This window comes from Agelaius tricolor, unplaced genomic scaffold (assembly GCF_023055355.1).
Source record: "Agelaius tricolor isolate 1412-34295 unplaced genomic scaffold, bAgeTri1.0.p SCAF_4, whole genome shotgun sequence".
Classification (NCBI taxonomy): Eukaryota; Metazoa; Chordata; class Aves; order Passeriformes; family Icteridae; genus Agelaius; species Agelaius tricolor.
The window spans coordinates 16,793,685-16,808,837 of NW_027269264.1; the positions used below are offsets into that span (position 1 = coordinate 16,793,685).

At 35.6% G+C, this 15,153-nt stretch overlaps 1 protein-coding gene across 3 annotated transcripts in view; it reads left to right on the top strand.

Moving 5' to 3' along the window:
• The window catches only part of AUH (AU RNA binding methylglutaconyl-CoA hydratase), a 113,300-nt gene that overhangs the window by 78,024 nt on the left and 20,123 nt on the right, over positions 1 to 15,153 (top strand). The gene's annotated exons all lie outside the window — the stretch shown is intronic.

The window sequence follows — 15,153 nt, forward strand, 5'->3', positions numbered from 1 at the left end:
ATTCTTATCAGGGATGTAGTTTAGCTGTTGCAATTTTCATCATTCTCTGAAGTAGCTATTGATAGAGGTAAGGCTCTGCATTGCTAAAGAATTGTGACTGAAATCCATTCAAATATGAAAACCCACAACTAATGCAAGTGTCAAATTTTCCTTGCTTAAAGGAATAATCTCTTATTTATTTGTACATAGTCTAATTCTGTCAGGGACAGTGTTACTGTGAGGCATTTACATAAACAGATCAATAAGCACTTAGCTTAGGGGAAGTGCATTTTCAAAATCATAGATCCATCATTTCTCTGTGCGATGATGTAGATTTTTTTGTCACTGAGAGAAATGAATGCTTAATAATATAATGAATATTTCTGTTATTCCAGTAACATTATTATCAGATCACAGGTTTCTGAAAGGATGAGTGTAGATAATATTTTACAGTTAATCTTTAGAGTACCCTGAATAGATGGTAAGGTTACATTAGGAATATATTTTTAGTAGACTAGAGAATAATATTGTAAGCACAGACCAAGTGTGGAGTTTGGTAGGCTGACTCTACATGACCAAACATGACTTGACATTTACTGAGACAGGTCTGGCATTTTCTGCAGCTGTATACATGGTCTTTACTGTCCCTTTCCTCTGCAATATGGTGATGCCCACTAAAATGGAAGTAATTTCGGGGGAAAAGTTTAGATGATGTTGATTTTTCATTCTGGTACTTCCCTTCTCTATAGAGATTTAAGCAGGTGAACATAATATCTTTGAAGAATTAAGGTCATGACAGATCAGCTTTAACAAAGTTTAATGACATAGTTATTTTGTTTTAAATTATTGTACTCATGAAAAATACTGTATCTTTAAATAACTTGATTTTTTTTTGCATCAAAAAATGTTACTGATTCATTTTTGATCTTCAGATATGTGTGAAGTAAAGTATGAGTAGGAATTTTTTTGCCTATTCTTGAAAATGTAAAATAACTCCAGACTAACCTGCACTGCTACAGACCTAGGATATTGGAACATGAACTGCTCACAGTGTAGCTTATTGATTTTTGAATGTCTGATTAAAGTAAAGTACATCAATCACTGAGATGGCAATGTAGAACTATGGAAGTGATATAATAGTTGTAATCATTTCCACAATGAAAAAGTCAGCTTTAAGAATGTGTGTGGAAGGAAATTTTTTCCCAAGAATTAACTGCATTTGAATATCATTTAATCTAAATAGAACACACCACCATATGACTGATATTTTCATTTCTAGTAATCATTGACATTCTTTGTTAGAAGTTGATTTTGATTCCATATCTTGAGTATTAGCCTCTACACAAAAAAAAAAAAAGCCTTATTCTGATTTTCATTGCATCATATGATGAGTCAAATATTTTTAGCACTTGCTTGTTAGTTATTTCCATGGTCAGTCTGGCAGTTTTCTCTGCCGTCTTTCACTGTGATTTACTGAGTTCTTTTAATGGTTGGTAAAAAAGGCTGATTTATACATTTCTTAGGCTCATAATCAAGAATTTGTCTGATTAAATCAAAATCTTAAAATTTACCACTTCTAAACACAATCGGAATTAAGCAAGGTACTTACTTCTACAAAATTATTTTCTTAAAATGTTAGGAAGATTTTTAAAAAATTATTTGTTGTATTGTAGACTCCCAAATACTTATAAAAAGTTACAAACCTCTCTGGCTAACTAAGTGAGTCTTTTACAATGTGTGATAAAGGAAAATCCACATTGATTCAATAATGCACCACACTCCTTTTTGTGTCTTTCTGGGGAAAAAATATGATACTGAATATGAAACTAGATGGAATCTGGCTTCATTCAGTAGGTAATGTTTTGTTGTTGCAAAGGCTATTTCATTCCTTGCCATCATTAGTTTAATACTGCAGAAGCAGAAAGTAACCAATGAAATAGTTCATCAGTTTGAAAATCCTACAACTTGCAGAAAATGGAGAAGCTTGCTAGAAGTCATCTACTTATTTAATTATTCTTGCTCCAGTTTATATTTACAACATTAAAAATATACTTTTAGTCTTCAGTGTACTTTTGGTCTTTTACTTCCAGTCTGCTTAGAAATCAGACATCTGAAGGCTCATTAAAACTTGTCAATAGAACTTTGCAGGTAAGATAAACAAGAATATCTATATCTACTATAAAGTCCATAATGTTTATTTGTGCCTGGTATCACTGGCCTTGCCTTGTGATGCTAGGCAAATGCAAATGATTCCAAGTAGTAGAATGGAATTTCACATAACTAAGGACTCTATAATTTACCTGGAACTGGGGTTCTAATGAACTGTTTAACCTAGGTTAATATTGTAGAAGCTGATACCATAGTTGTTGTATTTTCATGAGTCTAACTCAATGTAGATTTACAAGCTAACTTACTAAAGAAGATATATATACATAACATTACACTGTATCTAAGTGATTTTAGTTGTTGGATACTGAAGTTTACTCTAATTTCAAGTGTTCCCTATTTTAGGGTTATGCTGTAGGATGCCTAGCTCATTTTACAGACTACTGCTTATTGTACTTGCTCTTTTAAATTACTTTAAGTAGAGGTGATGAAAAGTAGTTCAGTGACTGCTTGGTGAGTGCTGCAATACAGAATCCTTCAGGTTGGAAGAGATTTTTAAGATCAAGTCTAGTAGTTATTTACTATTGAGTGATTAATAGTAATAATAATAATAATAATAATAATAATAATAATAATAATAATAATAATAATAATAATTATTATTATTATTATTATTATTATTATTATTATTATTATTATTATTATTATTATTATTGACATATAAAAGTAATATGTGAAGAAAAGAAAGTGTAATATATTGTGATTTAGTTAGAAATAGTATTCACTTTGAAGGACAGAGTATATAAAAAGTATTTTTTTTTTTAATATGGAAGTTTAAATTTGTAATGCCTCTGAATAAAGTTATGTCTTGCTAGTCCCTTGCACTTAATATTCTGCAACAGCTCATGCAATTTTCTAAATGTGAAGAAAGGATCCTGTTGAAGGGATTGGTACTATATCCAAAACATTTTAATTAATTGTAAATATAAGAATTAACAGTAAAATAATTTCTGTATTCACCTTGTTGTACACCCATGCATTCATCCATAGAGTCATGTTTTTTGGTGAATTTAATGGTAGCTACTTAATTCACTAGCTACAATTTTCTTTTTCTTTCTTAACTGTTATTTTTGTAGACGAATTTAACATAATTCCAGCTTGAATTTTTGGTTTTAGAAACAGTTTGTGGAACTGTTTTTATAAATCTAAATGACAATGATTCCAAAATTCTTGTAAGTGCTTTGGGAAAGAGTAAGCTACCAAAGTATCTGTTTGTTAGGAAAGAAAATAGATTAATGCAGGAGAGACTTGTAGTGAGTATTATCAACTTCTGCTGACATTGAAGAGGTATTAATAATGGCTTTGTTAAATTCTTGACAATTAAACATTCAAAAATATTAGAAAAGTGTCTGGTTTTGACTAGTGCTATGTGATATTTGTATTTCTTTAAAAGTTTACCTGTGAAAATTTCAAACCTAAAATAGGTGCAAAAGTGATACTGGTGTTCATGAAACATTGAGTTTTTTTCTTTTTTTTCTACATTTTTTTGACTACTAATCATAGTAGAAGTATTTGCTTTCATTGCATGCAGGATGTTAGTAGTGGTATTTCCATTGTTATGACATGTATCTTGTTTGTTTTCATTTGAGCTGTAATAAATGTGATCACTGATCACATTTATTACTGATCATTCTAAGCCAGTGATGTTACATTTTTGCACTAGCTTCAGGATTGAGACATTTTATTCAATGTTTGGTTTTATAAGGGGGAGAGCAATTGCCTTGTCTCAACAGCAGTTGCCTTACTACTGTTGTTACACTTGAAAGATAAACCTTGAATTTTTAAAGACCATCAAGGAAGAAGTTCAAAGGGATTTATAGTAATCTCATAAACAACAGAATTTTTTTTTCATATTTGAGTAGACCTTATAGATGGAACCTTGTATATTGAAATAGAGGAGCTGTAAAACTTGTGAAAAGTGAAACCTTGTCAGTGATGTGGCCATCAGTGAAACATAGCCAATGTGACTGTGTAACCCAAATAGCTGTTATTACTACAATCCCAGTTTCTTCTTATGTTCACATTAAAAAAAAAAAAATTCTGACTGGCAGAACAAAAAGTGATAAAGTGTTTAGATTTTACTAAACACCTTTTGTGTTAGAGCACTTCTTTGACCCTAGCAAACATCTGTATATCAAGTCTTCTGCACAGTTAAGGCTTTGTATCGTACTTTAATCCTTCATTTATGGAAGAGTTAATGTGGCATAGTTTCTCAGAAGTTTAGAAAATGTCTATTATATGAATCACTTTGTCTCAGTGGAATAAAAGCTCATTGAACTGTGATCCACAGCAGACTCTTGTTTTATAGTCATATGAATTAGTGTTTGGATATTATATTATTTGTACCATGAAGCCAGTGCAGTAGAATTAGGCTGTTGTGTTACATGTTGGAAAAATATTATGTATTTGTACCTGGACAATTGTTCTGCAATGATGTAATGGCAGCAGTCTGTTAATTTGCCATTTACTTTTAAGTTTATTGAACTACTTCAACATGATTTAATATGATTTTTTAATTACGATTTTTAATATGATTTTTTAAAAAATTGATCCTACCCAAACCCAAATAATTTTTATGTCCTACTTTATCTCTATGGTATTTAGATGAGGGATTTAAATGAACTTTCCAATTGTTTTTATATTTTAAAGAATATAGATTTTCTTCTGATAAATGTAAATCCAACACACTAAGAATAGAACTAAATAATTTTGAATATTTTCTAAAATCTGTAATATCAAAGAATACTTTTAGAATTACTTGGTATCGTTAATTTTTACTATTGTAGCACAATAATACCCTGGTTAAAGATGAGAAGCCTGTATTTTAAGGCAAGCTTCAAAGTGGAGGAAGGAGGTTGCTCCTGATAGAAAATATTTATGAGTATAAATGTAGAAAAAATGCAATGTATTGTATCAAAATATAAGGAAACATGAGACTGTAACATGCGTGATAGGTAATGTTTTGAGTCTCTTCAGTTTTCAGATTTCTTTAGACATTGGAGTAAAGAAAATTTAAGGCCCAGTTTGAAGAGGATAGTTACTGTGTCCACAAGACTGTCTATTCTCCAGCATAAGGGGTGTGAAGGAAGAAGGCACAATGGTTCTTGTTTCACAACACGAGAAGTGAATGGTGGAGGCTGGAATTACTCCTGTAGTTCAAAGAGCAGATTAAAGCTCACAGTACAGAGCGAGACTTCATGGATAGATAAAACAAAAACCTAAGAGCCTTACGCTGATATTTTTACTGAATAGAAGCAGTGTAGAGTCAACAAGAAGTGCAAAGAGAGGAATGTCGGGACCAAAAACAGAGCAGAGACAGACTGTCTTTGACATTTAGAGAATGAAGAATTTGCTGAAGTTTCATCCTCCTACACTGATCAGCAAAGGTGTTAAAGATAATTGTATATACTGTAATCTAAACCCATTGTATCTTTCAATGGGACCAGGAAAGAATGCCTCTGACACTCCCAAGATATTCTAGGTGGAGAAAAAATAAGCTGTTTTCAATACTCTCTCAATACATTACTTACAATGACAAACTTTACAATACATTACTTTATGACAAACCTTTTTGACCTGAAGAATAGTTTTTTGATGATGCAAATGAAGCTCAGTGGAAATAGAGAAAAAAGGTTTTGAACTCACAAAGGACTTATAGGAAACTACTGAAGGAAGTTAGAGTACTCATTTGATTGAGTAAATACAGCTTGAGCTATGAATCTCCATTGGTTGAGGTGATTGTGCAAACCATTTCATGGCCTCCTTTTTCTGTCTGATCCCTTAATGAGTCCCTTAGGGCACAGATGAAGATGTTATTAGAACTTTTGTTTCTGACACAGATTTACAATTTTGTACACTTGTTTTGTTTTCTTTATATTGCAAAAATGATAAAATTTAAAATCAAACAAAATTTAAAATGCGTTGCTAAAGAAACTGCAGTAGACTAAATGTTTTTGAGTTAATTATTTTGTCTCCTGATGTACACACAGTCTAACATTCCTCAACAGTTGATTGGTCCACAGAGAAGTTTAAGAACTAGTTGAAGTCTATAAGCTCAGATTTAAACTTTCAAGTACAAGGATGAATAGAGGTTATAGTTTTCCACATATGATTCTCCACTTACGGATGGGGCTTATTTGAGCAAGTGGGACCTTAGAACCAAAGAGCTTGTACTGCATACCCCAAAGGTCTGACTAGTCTCGTGTCTTGTCTCCCACAGGGCAAGTGTCTATAAATGAAACTTCACTTTATTACTTTCCCAGTCTCTGGTTTTTTGATTCAGGCTTTTCTGAGCTGGATGAGTTTTATATATATTTAATAACTCTTGTGGGATTTTGCTTCCATGAATTTGTCTGATCTTTCTTCCCCTTAAGCCCCTGCTTTGTTACAAGCTTTGTTCAGAACTTGTTCCACTGAGCTGATTTTGCACAGAGGGATCTCTAGATTCTAATGTAACTGTGACCTGATAGTTAAGTGATTGAATGATCTAAGTACCACTTTTTTCAAAGTGACCATTACATCATTGCCAGTGCCTGCAACTGTGGATTCTCTGAACAGTAAGGGAAGTGCTGACAAAACTCATGCATTTTTTTGATTTTCTGCTCTTAGTCCTTGCTCCTTACCTCACTCACACTAGCTTATTTGAGTCTCTGTGTTACCTGACAAAGAACAGTTGCTTTGTTGAATGCTAGCTCTGGCGACCTAGTCATGATGCATTTTTCCTTATGTGGTTGGTTAAACAATTTGAATAGTTACTTGGAAGGGTGTCAGCATATTACAAGCAGCTGTGTCAAGAGATTACTGCTTGCTGTCATACCCTCAGCTGCGTGTCTTGCCTTTCTGCCAGAAGTCATCACCCATTTAGATCTACTTGTAGAACAGCCTGTTCAAATTCTTCTTTATGATAGTAAGAAAAAAAAGGTCTACAAAAAAGCTACAATTTAAGATGTCCAGGCTAATTTTGACTACAGCAGACTTGGAGAATCTGATTCTGAGTCCAGGGATCAGGTGTAGAAGCAACCTCATGGGCGTTTAGAGAAGCAAGAAACTTTTGTTGGAACAGCTGGACTGTCAGGTTGACTAAGGTTGATGCCATGTGAGATAAATTTCTCTTGTGTATTCTAGAATGATAGAGTAACTTTGGTTGGGCAGGTACTTTTGAGGATATATGCTTCAGTTGCCTGTTAGATCAGTTCCCTGAAGTTAAATCAGGTTAGTCAGGGCCTTGTGTTGCCATTTGGTATATCATAAAGATAGGCAATTTCTCAGCCTCTCTGGCCAACCAGTGGTCTAATGGTTTAATCCTCCTCCTTGTGAAGACCTTTTTCCTTCTATTTTATTAGAATTTAATTTGTTGCAATTTGTGCTTTTTCCATCTGAGTCTTTTGCTGTGTATCTCTGAGATGAGATGATCTCTTTTTTTTCTATAACTATAATTTAGGTGGCTGAGGATAACAAGGACACCGTGATAGATTGCCAAAAACTCTCTAAATTTGTCGTAAATTACAGTCTTTGCTCTCCCCTTTGCTCTCCCCTTTTGAGTCAACCATCTCACTGTCAGGTTGGTTAGACACTTCCTCTCCTGTTTAAAACAAATTACTTCCAGGATACTTTGCTTGACTGCTGTGATCTTTGGAAGAAGAGATTCCTATCACAGTGACATTAGTTAACTTCCTTAGCACCCTTGGATGCATTCCATCTTGTCCCTGGAGACTTTGAAATGCCCAATTCTGTATCTGCTCATGATCCAGTCATCTGCTACTGTGTGCAGTACTTCAGTCCCACAGACTGTGATGCTCAGGAGGAACTCTGGTGGGCCAGGGAGCAGATCAATGAAAAACAGGGCAAAGAAAGCACTGAATAATATTGAAGCCTTTCTGTGACCTCTGCTGTACTTTTTCCCTGTCATTTTTTGCTTGGTCTCATATCTTATTCACCAGAGACACATATATTTACTTTTTAAAATTTTATGAGGTGCTAACATGCTTAGAGAAGATCTAGCTCTGACTCTTACTTCCACTTGTGCTCGTATGGTTGGTGTTTCTGTATTGTTCTTAAGTGGACTGTTCCCACTTTCACTTTACATACACTTTCTGGCATTCTGGAGCTTTTCCTCATTTTCCTTTGAGTTGTTGTATTTGCTGCATTTATATTTGCAGAGGGAATTTATCATGAGGCTTTTTGCATGACCAGTTTTTCTACTTGATGACTGCTGCTGAAATTTCATTACATTCAGTTGGAGGAATACTTATCTTTGAACAAATAGTTCAATAACCTGAAGTCTCTTCTCATGAGTAATTGACTGTGTTCCCTAATTGAATTGCAGCTCCTGCTAACTCATGTGGGAATGTGATGCTAGATGTTCTGACATGTGAGAGCTAGGGTGCAGTCCAAAACCATATAAGAATTATCAATTTACATAGAAAAGTAAAATCTGATTTTTAGAGTGGTTGTTTCTGTTTTGTCTGCTCATAAAATGGACAAAGGCAACTGTAAGGTAAGTCTTCTTGTTCAAACCTTAGGAGTGGCATTCCGGTGTTTCAAGTGTGTATTTAAGCACTTTTCTGTCTCTTTTCTTTTTTTCAGTATTTGAGACATTCCATCATTCCTTTAAAAAATAAGCAGCCTTGAATACCAGCTTGGTAGCTTTTTTTTTAAAGAATCAGTCAGTCATTCTGTGATGAGTAAATTTATTTTTAACAGCAATTCAGAGAATTAGAAAGATAGCTTTTAATATCTTTATTATAGTGGATTTATTAGCAAATGTATATTTAATTTTATTTCACTGAAAGAAATTTATAAAATTTTGTACTGTTCTTGAAGAGTTATGGCAATAAAATGCAGAACGCTTAATTACTGCAATCTGTAGATGTAATGTATATGTGTTTAACAGAGTTCAGGGCTCACTAACCAGTTTAATGGGCTCATCATAATTTTCTTGTAATGTTATTGTGTTTGCAGCACTTATCATGTACAATAATTATGTATTTACATTTTGTATGATGTATGAAGAAGTACAGAGCTTTTTTTGTCAATGTCTTAAATTGGGCAACTCTACTGGTTTTTAAACTAGGAGTTTAACTGCATCCAAAGCCATTTAATCATGCCCTTCCTAAAAAGAACATTTTTTTTAATATTGTCTTATGAGATGATGACTTGTCTGGAAAGGCAAATTGCACTGTTGGTGTAAAGCAGTTTAGAAGGCACAGATCATGTTTTTAAAATGGTTTGATTTAATAGTTTACAGACATGTAGGATGTTCAGTGACAGCTTCAAGCTTTATGTGTTGAATTAAAATGAGTTTTAAACTCTGGTGACTTCATGTTGAACAAAGCAAAATTTCAGCTTTGATCCTTCGGGATGGAATGTGTATGATGACTCACTTGTGGTTCAGAATATGATGGTTTTAGTAACTTGTTGAATGGTGCTACATGTAGGGAAGTCTGTAGGAATAAGTGAAACAACTTTTGTACTGTATTCGCAGTTCAAATAATTAGTGTTTTAATGGTTAACCTTACCCTCATAATCAGCCAAAATTGAAAAATAATACTGTTTTTTAATTAAGAAGCAGATATATTATATTTCAAAGCTTTTAAATTACTTGTTCCTTCTGTAATCTACTTAAAGCACAGGTGTGTTAGCCTAATTATCAAAATCCCTTCCTGATGATCTTTAAGTGATAGAGGAACAAAATACCGTCTGAGTGTAACTATTGTAAAAAATTGCATTTGACATGTAACAGGAACACAGGAAGAATTTCAGTATGTTGTTTCATTCTTCAGCTTCTAGTTGATCCTAAGATGTAATTACTTGTATGTAGGCCAAAAGCCTCATCTACTAGGTTTTTTTTAAGTACTACAAAAATCTCTTTTTGGAAAGTTAATTTTAGAGATGAAATAAGAAAGAAACTGATGATGAAAATATTACTGTTCAGTCACCTGGTCAGGGATTTCTGAATTAGAAGTAAATGAATGAAAAATACTGACATCTGCTGCTATGGAATTACAATTGGTGTTTGTATACTTTTAGTCCTGTCACTTTTGAAAAGTGTATCCTTTTTCATTTCAGTTTCATCTGTGAGTTATAGGAATAGTTTCAGAAGTTATATTCAGACATATAAAATACATTACAGCTAGGATAGTAATGACCAGAAGAAAAATCTTGGACAGATAGAAAATGCAAATATTATACAGCTATCTAAAATATCCTTTCAGTTGTTGATTTTCTAAAGGAACTACCTTTATGTCGGCAATGGATGAACATGTGCAGTGTATCTGTTAAAAATCTTAAATGATTGTGAGGAAAGTAATAATGTGTCAGAACTAAAATTAGAATTTCAGAAATTATCTGTGGCATTCGGAAAAACTGCAGCAAATTTATCAGAGAATTGAAAACTACTACTGGAACAGATGCATCAAAATTTTAGACATCTTAGCACAACTCTGAGTTCTGGATTCTGACAATTCCTGACCTGAACATCAGGGCAAATAGGGTCTCGGTTGTGTAGCATGAGCATCCTGACCTACACTGTGCTGCTAGGGGAGCACTCCTGTACAACTTCACTGAGCTCTGAGATGACCAATGACATGCAAGGCTGATGTGAGTAAAAATAATGAAATCCTAATCAGAATTGGATTGAAACTTAGCAGACCATCAAAGATGCTGGTTCTTTTTAAAATTTTTTCTTTTTCTTTTTTTCTGGTCAGAGCTTATACACACCATTATATGTTTAGGTGTCCTACCTGCTTGACTAAGATCTTTTCCTTCTGAAGTCTACATGGTTTTTAAATTCATAGTAGAGTCTGTAAAATTTCTTAGCTCTGCATCAGGGAGTTTGAATGAATTTGATGTCTCAACTTAAAAATCATATGCCAAGGCTTTTCAGAGGAATGGATTTTGGAGGCTTTAAGGTCCTTAGTTCAGCCCTGTCATCAATACATGAATTGCTAGAAGGGTTCTAGAGTGCTCCTTGAGTTGCCATTTGAGGGCTTTTGTGTTATTCGAGTGTACAAAAACTAGAGTTAAAAGAAGGAAAATAAACTTCATATCCAAAACCCAAAACCAAGAGAGAATTGCTAAAAGCCTTCCAGAGATTCTGTGTTTCAAAATGCATCTATTTAAAATCAAGGGGATTTTCAAAATGTTCCCTAATGAAGTGTCAACAGAAGCTAAAAGTTTAAAGGGAAGGTGTTTGACATGCAGGAGGGTATTGGAGCATTTAGAGAAGCATGCAGATGGATGACATTTTATCATCAAACTGTGTTGCTGCAGATTGTACTGAATAGGAAAATGCACTTTGTATAGCTTGTTCTGGAAGATATTTAGTATCTCCTGTTAATGTATGCATCACTGTGCCCACAGTTATGTCGAGCTTGCCCTTTTAAGTTTCCGTTTCCATTCACTTTAATAAGAAAATAACTGGAAAGCCCCCAGTGCTGACAAATTCTGTGACACATACAGATTGCAAGCATGAAAGGTTATCATACCAGTAGGTACATGGGTTTTTTACATAAATGTATGTCAAGATTGTACTAGGGACATGATATATTTAAGTATGACGTTAGCATGTGTTATTTTTGTCCTGACTGAGAGAGCAAAACTTTGGAGAATATTGCTATATCTCAGCTTCAGAAATGAAAGTGAAACACTTTGGTGAATACAAATCTCTATGTGGTGAAGAGCAAACCTTTCTTAAGTAAGGTTTTTGAGGAAACTGTCTGAGTGACTGCTCAGGAGGGAAAAGGAATTGCTGATTATATTCAGGATTTCATGCCATATTTTTAGTTTTCCAGTTGGAATTTCCTCATTTTGCATCTGAGAACTTTTGTGGTCTAAAAGGTTCATATTTTGAAGCAGTTCATCACTTTCACTGTGGTGCTCTTGAGGGTGAAAAGTTGTAAAGCTTCAATTCAACAAATTGCTAAGGCAAGCGATTGTTTTGAATATAAGGTACCAACTGATTTCCTGGAGATGTAGATCTATGCATCTCCAACATCTCATGTCAGACACTGATGTACTTTGCAAATGCGAAGGGTAATCGCTCTTAACAAGTGCAAATATGTTACATTTCTCTGTGTAGTGTTCACTAATTTGCTTTAAACACAAGGCATTGTTTGTTTATGAATGTCAATAAAAATTATAATTTCTTCTTGGCACAAAGAGTTTCAGAAAGCCAGAAGGAGCTCTGTACAAACCTAATTGGTAATGCTATCTGAAAGTGACTCAAATATGTGTATATACATAATGTGTATATATTATATATTTGTTGCAGCTGTGATTTTCTAGATTTGGAAAGACAGACACATGCAGTTAGAAAACAAAGTCGATTTTCTAATGTTTCAATGGCTTTGGTGTTTCAAAATTGATTTTGAAAAGTACACTACAAATTGACTAATCTATTTAAATTAAATAAATTAAAGATAGTTATTACTCGCTCTGTTTTAACTTTTTCTATCTGAAGCAATTAAAAGGGTATGATGAAATAAATATATATATATATGAGTTGAGTTGTTTGACAGAATAATGTCTGTGGCACTGATTCTGGTTGTAGTGCTGTGTGATGAAGAGAGATTGTTGTAGTTCAGTTTCATCTCTAAAGAAGTCAGATTATTCCAAGAAACAACACTGTGTATGTGATAGAGAACTACTCCATAAGGAAAAAAAACCCACAAAGAATAGCTTTAGTGGATGTTACCTCTCTCTGAAAGCTTTAAGATATTCAGAAGAGGACATGAGATTCCTTGGAAAGGTTGCAAGGACACCTTCCACTAAAACAGGGAGATCAAAGCTTCATCTTGCCTGGCTTTGGACACTTTCAGTGGTAGGGTATTGACAGCTTCCGTGAGCAACCTGTTCCAGTACCTCACCACCCTCACTGTAAAAAAAATAATTCTTCCTTATATCTAGTATAAATCTACTCTCTTTTTGTTTAAAGCCATTAAATATTGTTCCACTGCAACAGGCCCTACTAAATCTCTCTTTCTGATAAGCTCCCTTGAAGTATTTAAAGACCACAGTAAAATTCCCCTGGAGCCTTCCAACCCCAACTCTGTCAGCCTTTTCTCATAAGAGGGATACTCCAACCCTGGATCATTCCTGTGTCTCTCCTCTAGTCTCAATCCAACATGTCTATATCCTCCCTGTGCTGGGACCCCAGAGCTGGATGCAGGGTTCTAGCTGGGCTCTCACCAGATCAGAGCAGAGGGGCAGAATCCCCTCCCTCCCCTGCTGCCCACGCTGCTCTGGATGCAGCCCAGGACACGTTTGGCTCTCTGGGCTGGGAGTGCCCATGGCTGGGTCATGTGCAGCCTCTCACCCACCAGCACCCCCAAGTCCTTCTGGGCAGGGCTGCTCTCCATCTGTCCCAGCCTGTGCTGATACTGGGGGTCTCCATAGCCCAGGTGTAGCTCCTTGTACTTGGTCTTGTTAAACCTCATGAGATTTGCATGAGTCCAGTTCTTGAGCTTGTCTAGGTCCCCATCCTATCCTTCAGGTGTGTCAACACCACTACTCAGCTTTGTGTCATCTGCATATTTGCTGAGGGTGCACTTGATCCTGATGCCTGTGTCATTGCTGAAGATGATAAACAGTGCTGGTCTCAGTACAAACCCCCTGAGGGAGACCAGTTGTCACTGATGTCGATCTGGACATTGAATTGTTAACCAGTGTCCTCAGGATGTGACTGTCCAACAAATTCCTCATCCACCAAACAGTCCACCCATCAAATCTATCTCTTCAGTTTAGGTAGAAGGATGTTAAAGGGGAGTGTGTCAAATTCTTTACAGAAGTCCAGATAAATCATAGCTTTCTTTGTTCACTGATGGAGTAATTCCATCATTCAGGGTCACTGGGTTGGTCAGGCAGGACTTGCCTCTGATGAAGCTGTACTGGCTCCCTCGAATTAACTCCCCGTTCCACATGTACTTCGGAGCTTTTAGAAGGATCCATTCTATTACCTTCCCAGAAGTAGAAGTGAGGCTATTGGGTCACTAGTTCCCAGATAGGTACACTGTTTCCCCTTTTCTCACCTACCTGGGACTTCACCTGAATGACATGACTTTTCGAATATCATGGCGAGTGGTTTGGCAAATACATAATTAGAGAATTACAGAATATTTGGAGTTGGAAGGACCCACTAGGATCATCAAAACCCACTTTTAAGTGAAATGGCCCATATGAGAATTGAACCCACAATCTTGGTGTTACTAGCACCACACTCTGACCAACTGATCTCATCTCAGGGTCTCATCAGCCAGTTGCCTCAGGACTCTGTAAAGCATTTCATAAGGTCCCACAGACTTATATGTATGTTCAGGTTCCTCAGGTGGTGATGAACCGATCTCTTACAGTGGAGGAACTTTGGTCCTCCATCCTTGTCTTGTGGTGTGACCACTTCAGAGCTGTTGGAAGAGAGGCTGTCACTAAAGACTGAAGCAAAGCAATTGAGTCTTCATGTACTATTCACTTGTCTGCTGCTTCCCAATGACATTTACTTGTTTCTGTCCAGGCCTGAGCATTATTCTCCTTGTATTGAGAGGCTGAAGTCAGGTGCCAGGGCAGAAATCTTAGGCGTTTGCCTGTGCTCTTGGTTACCCTTTTGCAATGCACACCATATTACTGCGTATGGATGGAGAGCACTTCAGTGGATGGATATTCACAGCTCATAGGGACTGTATGGAAGGAACACACAGCTCAGGACCTTTTTAGGAAGAAACTGTACTTCAACAGGAAGCAAAATTGGAGAAGAAAGGGGGTTTTGGGAGGAGTTACATTAGCTTTTTTAGGAGGAGGAAATAGGTAGGTGATCCTGGAACTTGAAGGATAAGGTTTTAAGGAACTAGTAGCTGAGGGAGAGGAAAACTGAGGGAGTTAAACAGCTGCAACACTGAGGAGGGGATTGGGGCTGATAACTCAGTGAGGAAATGAGAAAAAGGGCAGGGCACAGAGTGTCCAGATGGACAGATGGTCCATCAAAAACATTTGAATGAATATAAATCAGAGATGATTGTG